Genomic DNA, 15207 nt, shown 5'->3' on the forward strand with positions numbered 1-15207 from the left:
TACTTTGTTCACCAAAGAAGTTTATTTAAAAAGTTAAAAGACAACCTATGGATTCAGAGAAAACATCTGGGAACCACATGAAAGTTACATGCACATTAGTGGTTATCCTTAAAATTTTAATCATGCAATTTTATCATAATGAATTCAAGGTCTCTACCCTCCTTCTGAAGAATACAAGGATTTGTGAATGGTCTAACTTTCTCAAACCTTGAACATATTTTACACTTTTTTTTATCACTTTTTAATAATTATGAAGTCTGATATCAGTCTAAAAGAGTCCTGGTGGCACAGTGGTTAAGAGCTCCACTGCTAACTGAGAGGTCAGCAGCTAGAATCCACCAGTGGCTCCATGGGAGAAAGGTGTGACGGTCTACCTGTATAAAGCTTACAGCCTTGGAAACCCTATGGGAGCAGTCCTACCCTGTCCTATAGAGCTGCTATGAGTTGAAATTGACTCTATGGCAATAGGATATCAGTCTAAATTTCATTCACTCCTGAGTAATCTGCCTCACTTTCTGGCTGCTAATATAAACTTCTCTTTGTCTTTGAAATTCTGCAGTTTTACTGTAATATGTCTGGACGTGGATTTCTACTTATTTATTCTGCCTGATATATTGTGCTTCCTGTTTACTGAATTGTATCACTGGATCTAGAAAATTATCCATCTATATAATAATAATATCCTTCACATACTTCTCCATCTCCACTTTCTTTATTCTCTTTTTCAGAATTTTCCAGTAGACATAAGTTAAACCAAAAACACCAAACCCAGTGTCGTCGAGTGGATTCCGACTCATAGCGACCCTATAGGACAGAGTAGAACTGCCCCATAGAGTTTCCAAGGAGCGCCTGGCCAATTTGAACTGCCAACCCTTTGGTTAGCGGCCGTACCACTTAACCACTACGCCAGACATAAGTTAGACTTTCTTAATTTACCTCCCATATCTGTTTCTATCTCTTTCATATTATCTACCTCCTTAGTTTTTGGTACCACGTTATGCATATTATCTTCCAATTTTCTCTGATCTGATTTTTTCAGCAACTATGTGTAAAGCGGAGCCCTGGCGGTGCAGTGGTTAAGTGATACAGCTGCTAACCAAGAGGTCGGCAGTCCAAATCCACTAGCCGCTCCCTGGGAATCCTATGGGGCAGTTCTACTCTGTCCTATATGGTCCCTATGAGTCGGAACCGACTTAACGGGAATGGGTTTTAATATGTGTAAAGTACACTAAACATACAGCATAAGAAAAAATTAGATTGCTAATTTTAATTTTCAATCGTTTCATTTTGGTCTTTTAAAAATCTTCCTCATCATATCATCAGTGTTTCATTCCTTATTCACTTTTTATAGTAACATTGATTTATTTAATATTTTTTACCAATTTATTTTATACTAGGTCTCTGGCAATTCTAATATACAAAAATCGAGGGGAGGTGGACTAAGTCTACTTGGTGTTGTATAACCTTTCTTACCTTCAGGATAGCTTGTTTTCTTGGGTTTTTGATTTATGAGCTCACATTTTATGCAATTTAATCTGTGAGAAAACTAAAGATTTGTATTTTCTTCTCACTAGTACTACAGTGCTATAAATCTGGGGCAACTTTAATCTCTTAGCTTTGAGATTCGTTGACTCTCAGTTGTAGTATGCTCTCAAATAAAAGACCCTCAGGAGAACAGGCCTATAGTTGCAATTTTTCAGATGAGATGATGATAATTATTCTTGTAATTACTTTTATACCCAGAGCAGGAACAGAGACACATTTTTATGTTGGTACCTTCTAAAGACAGAATATCCCCTGCACGTTACTTTGCTGATGATATAGCCCCAGGTTTATATAGAATATCTGATTCAGTTCCCCTCCCTTGCTTGAGCCTGAGGCTGAGTTTTCTCTTCTAACAAATGACTTAATTTACCCCATGGCTGGATTCCTCGTATTAGCTTCTAACCCCAGGGAAATACAAGGGTCAGTGTTCATAGTTATATTACCCACTATGACTTTAGTTTCATCTAAATATTTTGCTTAGGTCTTTAAGAGTTTATTCATACACCCTGGCAAGCAAGAATGCACTCAGAAATATATTTGTTGGAAATTCCAGCATTTGACACATGGGGTTGCCATGAGTCAGAATCAGTTCAATGGCAACAAGTTTGTTTTTTCGGTTGCAGGGGGCATTTTGGAGTACTTAGTGTGCCTCACCACTGAAAATGGAAGTCAGCCTTACCTTAACATCTGCACACACACACACACACACACAAAACAAACAAACAAACCTGTTGCCATTGAGTCGATTCTGACTCATAGCAACCCTATAGGACAGAGTAGAACTTCCCTATAGTGTTTACAAGGAGCGACTGGATGGATTCGAACTGCCAACCCTTTGATTAGCGGCCGAATTCTTAACTCCTGTGCTACTTATACCTATCTCATGGACTTAATGTGGAGATTAAGCTTGATAACATTTATAAATTCTTAACACAAGAACTGAATTATAACTTGTGCTCAATAAATAGCCACTATTTCTGTTAACGTTGCTTTGATGACTAAGGTGCACCTGACCCAAGCCATTTTTTTTTCAGTCTCCTCAATTATCCATGTAAAAGCCAGACGGTGAAAAAGTGACGCAGAAGAAGAATTTATGCATTTGAATTGTGGTGTTGGCATCACACCTGTTTTAGCATAGATAGACCAGAATGGGAAAATACTGATTGAAGAAACACTGTAAAGTGATCCAGGGAAATAAGTGGCATTATATCAGTCGTGAGTTCAACATTTTATTGGAAAGACATGTTTTTCATAAAAAGATAGTCTATAATTTTATCAAAATGTTTATTTCTTGGAAAATATCAAACTATAATATTAGTAGTAATGTTGTTTTTCGTGTTGTTGTTAATTGCCATGTGCCAACACCACAGTAAGGAAGGGTAAGGAAGGCCGAAGAAGAATTGATGTCTTTGAATTGTGTTGGTGAAGACTACTGAATATATCATGTACTTCCAGAAGAAAGAACAAATCAGTATTAAAAGGAATAAAACCAGAATGCTCCTTAGAAGTGAGGATGGTGAGACTTCTGGTCATTTACTTTGGAAATGTCAATCACTGGACCAATTGCTAAAGAAGGTCATCGCGGTTGGTAGAAAGTCAGGAAAAATGAGGGACACAAACCTTCAGTGAGGTGGACTGACACAATAGCCGCAACAATGAACTCAAACATATCAAAGGACACGAAGATGGCACAGGACTGGGTAACGTTTTGTTCTATTACATATACAGTCACCAAGAGTCAGAGTTGAAATATGAAAATATCAGTAATCAAGAGAACTGCTGAAGGCTTTAAAATTCCAAATCTGTTGCTTTAATATTTAAGACTCAATTTTTTTTAATGAGCCATTCCTCTTAATTTTAAGCTCATGTTGTAAGCTTTCCTTGAAAAATGGGATATAAGTTACTTGCCATATTCAAGCCTCACCAGGCTTTTATTTTTAAGATAAGCAAAGGATCACAGAGTGTGGTCAAATGGTCATGTTTCCAGGTGCAAGTGCAAATAAACATGGGTCCAAATGCTCCATAGTCCTTTCTTAGGTTCACAACCTTCCCATGTCTGTAAAATGGGAATATAAAAGACCCTACATCATAAGCCTGTTTAGAGAATTACATGAGAAAATAAATGCATGTCAGACACTTGGAGCAGCGCCCGGCCATTGGTAACCGTTCAATCATTATTGCTATTATTGAATTTTATTGTACCACTAGCACATCTTCTGCAGTTTGGTTACTCTGGTGGAGAATAAAGCTATTGTAATAAGCTGTAAAAATTGCATGACTTTTTTTAGAGCCATTTCCTGGTTTACTAACCATTTTCAAATCATTACTGTGAGGAGAAGAAAATATAGTGCCACATGATTATGAAGAGCAAAAGATGCCTCTTAAAGCAATGGAAATAATTTATCACTTATCCAAATGCAAACTCACACTCTGAAATTAGGAATGGAATCTAACATATCTCTTTTAAATATTCATAGGCAATAAAAACTCTGGCTGTTTGATTGATTTAACAGGCAATTGAATGTTACCTTCACTCTGCATAATTACAGCTATAAGAAGCATTAGGTAGGCAATAAAAAAAATAAAAAATAAACACACAAACCTCTGACATAGGCATTTAATTGAGAAGAAAATGGGTTAAGGCTTATCTTCAAATGAAAGAGGCGCTCTGTTTATTAACGAGAAAATGGCTTTTCTTTAGCAAACATAAAGAAATCAAGAAAATCATGGCTTAAAATAAATTCAGAATTCTTTCTGACTCTAACACTCATACACAGCATGGATTTTTTTTGATATTAAAAAATTGATTTAAAAATCCCATTACTGTAATCATTTAATTTTTCCCAGTCCCTCAGATAATTTATTCCAAAGTTCCATCTACATTGCATCAAACACTAGTCTTTTCAACTAAATAGTCAGTGGGAACATCCAAATGATTGATTTAGCTAACAAATTATTTCGTGTTTCTCTTCTGCCTAACTAGATTGGGATTTATCAACAGGTCTGAGTTATAATCTGAGAAACAGGAGTGTCCTGTTCTACCTATCCTTTTAACTCAACATGGTATCTTTAAAGTCACACCAGCTTATTAATGAATAGCACAACAGAATTCAAGAAGGATATCATCTCTGACAAGTTGTGGTTTTCATCAAAGCTTTAAAGCACCAAATGCACTTTATTTTCCTGGCTGAATAACTCTCAGGTTATTATTTGCTAGATATTGTATATAAGCACAGCCAGGACTGAAAGTGGTTTTAAGTTTGTTTATTTCAAGTTTATTTACTGTTAATATAAATTTTGCATTCTGCTTCATAAATTATTTGAAATGCAGAGGCTGATGAAAATTTCCTTTTATCAACATTCTGCATTTTACTTAATTAATGGAGGTGCATACATTCCATATTTTTTCATAATGGAATATATGTATTTGTTTGGTTACCCTTGCTCTTGGTAGAACATGCATAAATAAGCATGTATGTGTGTACACAATAACACACACATTCCAATTTCTTTTAGGACTAATACTCTAACACACAAGCTAGAAAAAATAAAATTTCTAATAATTTATTGAACGCTTATTATGTTTCTGGCACCATAGTAGGCACTTTCCATGCAGTATCCTGTATTTTTCTCACAAGAATCCTACGAAATAGAAGCTGTTATCACACATGAGGAAACAGAAGTTACAAATGTTACCAAGAATCCCATAGCCCTGGTGGTGCAGTGGTTAAGTGACTGGATACTAACCAAGCAGTTGGCAGTTCAAATCCACCAGCTGCACCTTGGAAACCTAAGGGCGGTTCTACTCTGTCATATAGAGTTGCTATGAGCTGGCATTGACTTGATGGCAACAAGCTTCTTTTTTAGTTTTATTTTATACATTGTAGAGGGACATGCTAGTTATCGATATTGCCTTTCAACATCATCCTGTTTGTGGTATTGGAACATTTCTCCCTTTGTCAGCTGGCATGAGTCCCTGTGTAGAACCAACGGTTAAGCGATCGGCTACTAATCAAAAGGTTGGAAGTTCAAACTAACCCAGAGGTACCTCAGAAGACTGTCCCAATCTATTTTGAAAGGCCCCAGCCTTAAAAACCCTATGGAGCTCTACTACTCTGCACACATGCAGTCACCATGAGCCACAATCCACTGTATGGCAACTAAAAACAACAACACGGTGATAAACTTTGTCAATAGAGGAAAACACTTTTCTCCTAGCATCCACGTGCTTTCACTTTCCTTTTACTCCTGTGCCTCTAGGTTGGCCTGCAGGAGGCCTAGGGGCGCTCACCTCCTATACTCTCCCAAGGAATTTCCAAAGTACCGGCTTCAGGAAGTTTCTGACAAGTTCTGTGGGTGCCCCATTAGCAAGTTCAGCAGTGCCCTCCATGGAAAGCTTTCTGGAGCCCAGGCAGGATTTTCCCAAGTTTGGCAGCACTTATTGTAGGTAGCTTACCAAGGAATCCCAGTGGTGCCCCAGCCGCTTCTAGCAAATTTAATAGCACCCCTGACAGATCACTTCTTTGCAAATTGTGTCAGTATCCCACTCCAAGATCCCCTTTCACACCAGCTTCAGAACACTGACTGTGGACCATGCCAAAGGTCAGGGTGCCAAGCATTACTAAATATAAATAAATTTCATAGTTTAGACAAGATCAGTTTGACAATGTGATTTTTGATGTTTTGCTTGAAGTAAAATACCTAACCTGACACTAACATTCAAACATAAATAATAGCACATTCTACAACATGATGCCCTAGATAGACACAGCATGTTGTTCATCTGCAGTAAAGACATGAAAGACAAAGTGAAAAAGATACAAACATCAATCCTGGAACCCTAAGCATCAAATGGAGGGATTAAAAAAAAAATAGATCAAATAATGAATGGAAGAAGAAACCAATGGAAACAGAGAACAAGGAAAGATACAGATTGGAGGTCCCCTGCCAACTAACATGGCACAGTGTGGCCATCTTGAAGCACAGTCAGCAATGACTCTGGACAGGGAGTATGGGAAGACAACTTCATGGTGCTCCCAAGAGGAGACGGGGCACCTGGTAACGAGAGAAACACACTTTCCCACCCCCGCATCCTTCTGGCCCGTATGCCAGCTCCTCTTCCTGCCAGCCCCCAGGTCTGCCCAGCCCCCAAAAGCCAGCTGGCTACCACTGCACTGCCCCCATTTTTTTCTTTCTGTCTCTCTCTTTTCTTTCTCCTTCCCATGTAGCTGTGTACATAACCTTCCCCCACCTTCCAGTCGGCCCCTGCCATGCCACCTGGCTAGAGTGTCCCTATTGCTCAGGTCTGCCACTGCACCAGGCCTGTACCACCCCTCCACTCCCGCCACTCAACCAGTGGCTTAATGGTAGGAAGTGAGCCCGCTGACACCCTGCCCATCTGGCGAGAGGCAGTGAATGCTCCCACACTGTGGACCAACATTAGGAGCCATATAGCCCCTGGCCAGTATGTACTCAACCGCCTTGCCAAACTAGTGTACAGCAAAGTGGCTCACACTGTCTGCTGCTTTGCTGCCCAGCTGGACAAGGTGTTGATAGCTATCATGCCCACAGATGAACAAGCAGCAAAACATGCCCGCCCCACCCACCTTGACGTATCAAAACAAAACAAAAAAAGCAGGACAAACAAACATACAATCAATGAATAATTATACCTTAATGTCTCAGAGACAGTAGACAATATCAAAACATATAAAAAATCAGGACAAAGTGGCTCCAGCAAGTGACCAAAATAAAGAATCAGGTGACCTTCTGGTAGAAGAAAAGACAGTGGAAATATGATAGGGAATTTAAAAGGCTAATATTTAGGGCTTTCCAAGAGATTAGGAAAGGAAAAGGCAGACAATATCAAGAAAAAAATTGACAAAATCACAGAAAACACAGACAAAACCTACGAAAACATTGCCAAAATTAAGGAAAATGCAGACAAAGCAATAGAAGAATTGAGGAAAACAATATAAGAACAAACTGCCAAAATAAATAAACAATTAGAATTCATACAAAACCAGTAACTAAAAATCCAAAAGCTAAACAACAAAATTTCAGATCTGGACAACTCAATAGAAGATTTTAGAAGCAAATTTGAAACAATGGAAGACAGAATCTGCAGGATTGAAGACAAATTCATGGATGCCAATTTGAGGAAAAATCAGAGGAGAGAATGACAAAAATGAAGAAAACCTAAGAATTATATGGAACATGATCAAGATGAAAAATTTGCACATGATCAGAGTTCCTGAATAGGGGGTGATAGATGGAAAACACAGAGAAGACTGTTGAAGATACGCTGGCAGAAAACTTCCCAAATAACATGAAAGGAGAAAAGCTGACCATCTAAGAAGCTTAATGAACCCCATATGGGATAGAACCCAAAATAAAGTCACCAGGACATATTATAATCACACTTGTCAAAACCGAAGAAAAGAAAGAATCCCAAGAGCAGCTCGAGAAAAACAAAAAATCACATACAAAGGGGAAACAATAAGACTAAGCTCTGATTATTTGGCAGGAGCTATGCAGGCAAGGTTTTGGGTATGCAGGGAAGAAGGCAATGGGATAACATATATATAACCTTGAAAAAAAAGGAAAAAAAAAACAGCAAACGAAGAATAATATATCCTGTAAAACTCTCTTTCAAAATATGATGATGAAATTAGGATGCTTCCAGATAAACCTAAATTACGGGAATTTGTAAAAACCAAACCAATCTTACAAGAAATATTAAAGGGAGTCCTTTGCGTAGAGAACCAACAACATCATAACCTGAGTCTAGGACACAGGACAGCATCACCCAGACACCAACCCAGGTAAAGAACTCTCAATAATAAATTAAAGCTAAGAGACTTAAAACAGGGAAACAGATGTGTCAGTCTGTAAATAACAACAATGTCAAAACAATAAACAGGGAATAAATGGTATAGGTATAGAACTTTCGAATGGAGAGAAAGTCAAGGTGACATCAAGTAACAAATGACTGGTTCAAACTTAGGAAGACAAGGACAACTTTCAAGGTAACCACAAAGAAAGTTACCAAACTTCCTCATCAAAATAAAAAAGAAGAAAAACATTAACTCTCGGTAAACGCAAAATCTATAATAACAAAAAAAAAAGAAAGAAAGAAAAGAAAATCCGCAAACAAAAGGAACTCAGCACAGGAAAGTAATAGGAGCAAAGAAAATATCAGCACCACCAAAAAGCACAACGATGTGACAACAACAAACTCATACCTACTAATAATCACACTGAATATAAATGGCTTAAATGCACACATAAAGAGACAGAGAGTGTCGGAACGCATAAAAAAGAAACATGATCCATCAATATGCTGTCTAAAAGAAACACACGTTTGGCAAAAAGACGTAAATATATTAAAAATCAAAGGATGGAAAATATGTATCAAGCAAACAGTTACCAAAAAAGAGCATGAGAGGCAACACTAATATCAGATAAAATAGAGTTTAAGGCAAAATCGACCATAAAAGACAAGGAAGGACATTATATAATGATTAAAGGGACAATCCACCAAGAAGACATAACCCTAATAAGTATCTACACACCCAATGACAGGGATCCAAAATACATAAAACAAACCCTAACATCACTGGAAAGATAAGTAGACAGTTCCACAATAATAGTACATGGCTTCCACACACCACTCTCAGTAAAGGACAGAACATCTAGAAATAAACTCAGTAAAGATACAGAAGATCTAAAGGCCACAATCAACCATCTTGCCCTCATAGACATATATAGAACACTCTTCCACCCAACAGCAGAAAAGTATACATTCTTTTCCAACGCACATGGAACAGTCTCTAGAATAGACCACATTTTAAGCAACAAACCAAACCTATTGCCGTTAAGTCGATTCCAACTTATAATGACCCTATAAGGCAGAGCAGAACTGCCACATAGGGATTCCAAGGAGCAGCTGGTGGATTCGAACTGCTAACCTTTTGGTTAGCAGCTGTATTTGTAACCATGGCACCACCAGAGATCCAGGAAACAAAGCAACCCACAATAAAATCCAAAACATCAAAACAATACAAAGCAATATCTCTGATTACAACATCATAAAATTAAGAAATCAATAACAGGAAGAACAAGGAAAAAATATCAAATACATGGAAACTGAAGAGTGCCTTGCTTAAAAATAACTGGACAATAGAAGAAATCAAAGAGGGAACCAAAAAATTCCCAGAATCAAACGAGAATGAAAACACATCATACAAAAACCTTGGGGTCACAGCCAAGGAGTGCTCAGAAGTAAGTTTATAGCAATAAACACACACATCAAAAAAGAGCAGGCCAAAATAAAAATGTTAGCCCTACAACTTGAACAAATAGAGAACAGCAAAAGAAGCACACAGACACCAGAAGAAAGGAAATAATAAAGATTACAGCAATAATAAATGAAATAAACCCGCAGTGCCATCGATTCCGACTCATAGCGACCCTAAAGGACAGAGTAGAACTGCCCCATTGAGTTTCTGAGGAGTGCCTGGCGGATTTGAACTGCTGACCCTCTGGTTAGCAGCCATAGCACTTAACCACTAGGCCACCAGGGTTTCCAGAAATGAAATAGAGAAAACTAAAACAATAGAAAGAATCAACAAGACCAAAAGATGGTTCTTTGAAAAAATCAACAAACCACTGGCCAAACTGACAAAAGAAAAACAGGAGAGGAAGCAAATAACCAAATAAGGAATAAAATGGGGGACATTAAAACAGACCTAACTGAAATAAAAAATGATCATAACAGAATACAAAGAAAAATTGTACTACAACAAATTTGAGAACGAACCTAGAGGAAATGAACAAATTTATAGAAACACACTACCTACCTAAACTAACACAAATTGAGACAGAAAATCTGAATGGACTCGTAACAGGAGAAGAGATTGAAGAGGTTAAAAAAAAAAAAAAAACTCCCAACAGCAACAAAAAAGCCCTGGCCTGGACAGCTTCACTGGAGAATTCTAACAAACACTCAGAGAAGAGCTCACACCAGTACAACTCAGACTATTTCAGAGCATAGAAATGAAATAATACTCCCAAAATCATTCCATGAAGCCAGCCTAATCCTGACACCAAAGCCAGGAAAAGGCACCATAAAAAAAAAAAAAATACAGACCAATATCTCTTACCAATAAAAAAAAAAAATACACATGCAAAAATTCTCACCAAAAATCTAGCCAATAGAATTCAGCATCATATCAAAAAAATAATACATCGCAACCAGGTGGGGTTCATACCAGGTACGAAAGGATGGCTCAGCTTTAGAAAATCAATCAACACAATCCACCACATAAATAGAACAAAGAATCACATGATCATCTCAATCAACACAGAAAAGGCATTGGACAAAGTCTAACACCCATTCCTGATAAAAACTCTTAATTAAATAGGAATATAAGGGAAATTCTTCAACAAAATAAAGACATCTATGCAAAACCAACAGTCAACATCATTCTCCCCTAAAAATGGGAACAAGACAAGGATGCCCTTTATCGCCACTCCTATTTAGCATTGTGTTGGAAGTCCTAGTTACAGCAAAAAGGCAAGAAAAAGAAATAAAAGGCATCCAAATTGGAAAGGAAGAAGTAAAAGTATACCTATTTGCAGATGATATGATCGTATACATAGAGAGCCCCAAAGATTCCACAATAAAACTACTGCAACGGATAGATTCAGCAGAGTAAAAACCCAGTGCCATCGAGCCGAGTAGGAGGGTACAAGATCAGCATACAAAAATCAGTTGGATTCCTAAACACCAACAAGGAGAACTTTGAAAAGCAATTAGGAAAATAATACCATTTATAATAGCCCCTAGAAAGATAAAATACTTAGGAATAAATCTAACCAGGGACGTAAAAGACCTATATGAAGAAAACTATAAAACACTACTGCAAGAAACCAAAAGAGAACTACATAAATGGAAAAACATCACGTTCACAGATAGGAAGACTCAACGTTGTGAAAGTATCAGTTCTACGCAAAGCAATCAACAGATATAATGCAATCCCAATCCAAATATCAACAGTATTCTTTAAAGAATTGGGAAAATTAATCACCAACTTCATATGGAAAGGAAAGAGGCCCTGATAAGCAAAGCATTATTGAAGAAAAAGAACAAAGTTGGAGGCCTCACACTATCAGATCTGAGAACCTACTATACAGCCACGGTAGTTAAAACAGCCTGGTACTGGTATAATGACAGACACATAGACCAATGGAACAGAATTGAGAACCCAGATATAAATCCATCCACCTATGGTGAGCTCATCTTTGACAAAGAATCAAAGTCCATTAAATGGGGATAAGACAGTCTTTTTAGTGAATGGTGCTGGTAAAACTGGATGTTCATCTGTAAAAAAATGAAACAGGACCCATACCTCACACCATACACAAAAGCTAACTCAAAATGGATCAAGGACCTAAATATAAAACCTAAAACACTAAAGACCATGAAAAAAAAAATAGAGACAATGCCAGGGACCCCAATACATGGCATAAATATAATATGAACCATAACTAACAAGGCACAAACACCAGAAGATAAACTAGATAACTGAGAGCTCCTAAAAATTGAACTCTTGGGCTCATCAAAAGACTTCACCAAGAGAGTATCTTTCCCTCCCTTCACAGACAAGCTTTTTACAAGGGTAAGTGTACATTTACTTTCTGCTCTTCTCTTCCAGTGTATTCTGCAATTCACTGTCACTATATTCTCCTTATCCCCACCAAAGAGTCATCAAAACTATTCTGGTAAACATAGTAAGCAGCATCAGTATTGTACAATTCAGTCTTCATCCTACTAGACCTCTCTCTACTGTATTTGATATTTCTTTATCGACTCCACTTTATAAACTGCTACCTACTAAGCTTTCTGTTTTTAATATTTGTTATTAGCTGTGAAGAGAAGAGTTGTCTCCAACTCATGGTGACACCATGTACAACAGGCAAAATGTTGCCTGGTCTTGTGCCATCTACACAGTTATTTTATACATAAGTCCATTGTTGCAGCCACTATGTGTTCTGAGTGCCTTCCAACCTAGGGGGTTCATCTTCTAACACTACACCAAAGAATGTTTTATTGTGATCCATAGGGTTTTCATTGGCTAATTTTCAAAATAGATTACCAGGCTGTTCTTCCTAGTCTTTGTCTGGAAGCTCCACTGAAACCTGGTCACCATGGGTGACCCTGCTGGTATTCCAAATACCAGTAGCCTAGCTTCCACCATCATAGTAACATGCAAGTCACCACAGTAAGGTAAACTGACAGACAGGTGGCAGAGTTTTAACATGGGCCTCCTCTTACCTCTGATAATTTCTTCTCGTCTTCTTTGCAGACCTTGTTTCCTCAGCCTCACACTTGATTTTGGGTGTGACCCCTAGAGTCTCTGACTCCTTTTCTCTTGGTTTACCTCAGGTATCTCACACACTCCACAATTTTAACTGGCATGTGGGCTGATAAATTTCACATCTGTGGAGCTAGCCTGGATCACTCTTTTTGGCTCTAGGACCATATATTTGTCTTTTACTGGATCATGAATTATTCCCACCCAGATGCCTCCTAAGTCCTGCAGCCAACCCTGTTGATGCCCTGCCATATAACCCCTTGGCCCACCTCTGAGTTCACCTTCAGCTTTGGTGGCTAGATTATCTGCAAGCACTGCCAGATTTTCACCTTAAGTGCTGACATTTCTCAATTTGACTGCCCCAGGAAGCCTAGAGAGGGGCAGTGGTAGTACAGTGGTAGAATTGTCACCTTCCATGTTGGAGACCCAGGTTGGATTCCCACCCAACATACCTTACATGTAGCCCCCACTTGCCTGTGGGGGCTTGTGCATTGCTATGATGCTGAACAGGTTTCATTGGAGCGTCCAGTCTATGACAGACTAGCAAGAAAATCCTAGCAATCTACTTAAGAAAACAAGCCTATGAAAACCCCGTGTATCACAATGGTCCAATCTGCAATGTATCATGGGAATGGCGCAGGACTGGGCAGCATTTTGTTCTGTTATCCATGGGGCCACCATGAGTCAGGAACTGACTCCACTGCAGCTAACAACAACAGGAAGGCATCCCAGACGTCCTGGGGATTTTATGTCCCAAAGGAAAACTCTCAAATGATGAGGAAGGAAAATCAATGGATAAACACCCCAGCTTCCATTAGCTTAGTGGGACAATTCTGAGCATGTTCTACATGATTTCTGTATAGTATAGTTCCCACTGAACTTAGCCCAGTTGCTCACAATGGAAACTGACTCTTAAACACATCTTTTATCAGACTTTCTCTTTTCTCATTCCCACTCTGCCCATCCCTTACTTGAGTTTCTTGGTATAACTTCCCATATTAACTACCTGCACCTAAGCCCTGGTCTCAGGTGTTTTTGGGTAGTATCAAACTTAATAGTTACGTCAGGCTCAATGGATATAAAATGTGACAGGTGATCTTTCTCACCTCCTAACTTGCTTTTTCTTGCTTTCTCCATCTTGTATGAAAAACAGCAGATACCAGTCACCTAAATAAGAAACACAGATGCCCTCCTAGCATTTTTTTTCCCTGTGCTTATCACCACTGCACTTGCCGTTCCTCAACAGACTTAAAAGGGTCACTTCTTAATTGGTCTCACTGCCTAAAATCACCTCATCTCTATCCTACCTCAATAGTAGTGGTACCTAATCATGGCACCTCTCCTCTCCCTCCCTCTTACATTTTTAACCCTTTGATGGTTTCCCAAGTGCATGGTTGTAGTCTGGATTGTTTAAAAAACAATTATAGAGCTCCCTTAGAAATCTTGCTCATGCCTACTCTTTGGGGCTCACTTTCCCTTGTTTGCAATTCTTGCTCTAGCAAAACCAAATGGCTTGCAGATTTCCATATATAAACTCTCCTACACTTTGTTTACACTTCAAATTCTTTGCATGCATCCTTTTTCTTGCCTAGACATGCCCTCCTATGCTTGGCCATTTAGTTACCTCCTAGATGACATAGTGGTCAAGAGCTATGGCTGCTAACCAAAAGGTTGGCAGTTCAAATCTATCAGGTGCTCCCTGGGAACTCTATGGGGTAGTCCCACCCTGTCCTATAGGGTCACTATGAGTCAGAATCAACTCTACAGCAACGGATTTGGTTTACACTTAATTTTTATGTAGTTCGCAATTAATCTTCTCCAAGAAAGCTACTCAAACATCTTCCTGTTCTGACCCAGAGAAGTGAGAGTCCTTTTTCTGTGCTTCTCTAATCCTCTGTAATAAATCTTAACACAGCTCTTCACACATTATATGAATGTTTGCTTTCAAGTCTTGCACGTATTACGATATCAATGAATTTTGGCTTCATCAATTCATGTCTACAAGTTAGGAAGGATACGAATCTTGTCTTACTTATTACCAAACTTTAGAATAGTGCCTGATGTTTAGTAGAAGCACTCAGTAAATGGACATGGAATTAAACTTCTTTATGAGATAGGATTTCTTTTTAACATATAATCCATTCTTGATTTAGGAGAGTTTATGCAAAATATTCTTTGATTGGGAGGTATATATTATTTTGTTTAAAAAACCATGCATGGTGTTTGAATTCTGAAATTTGAAAATTTCTTCATTATATATAAATAAGAGCTCTCATATTATTTG

At 38.3% G+C, this 15207-nt stretch overlaps 1 protein-coding gene across 1 annotated transcript in view; it reads right to left on the reverse strand.

The window, feature by feature from the left end:
• The window catches only part of DMD (dystrophin), a 1889362-nt gene that overhangs the window by 1447019 nt on the left and 427136 nt on the right, over nt 1-15207 (reverse strand). The window lies entirely within an intron of this gene.

The sequence above is a fragment of the Loxodonta africana genome, chromosome X (assembly GCF_030014295.1).
Source record: "Loxodonta africana isolate mLoxAfr1 chromosome X, mLoxAfr1.hap2, whole genome shotgun sequence".
In the NCBI taxonomy this organism is placed as follows: domain Eukaryota; kingdom Metazoa; phylum Chordata; class Mammalia; order Proboscidea; family Elephantidae; genus Loxodonta; species Loxodonta africana.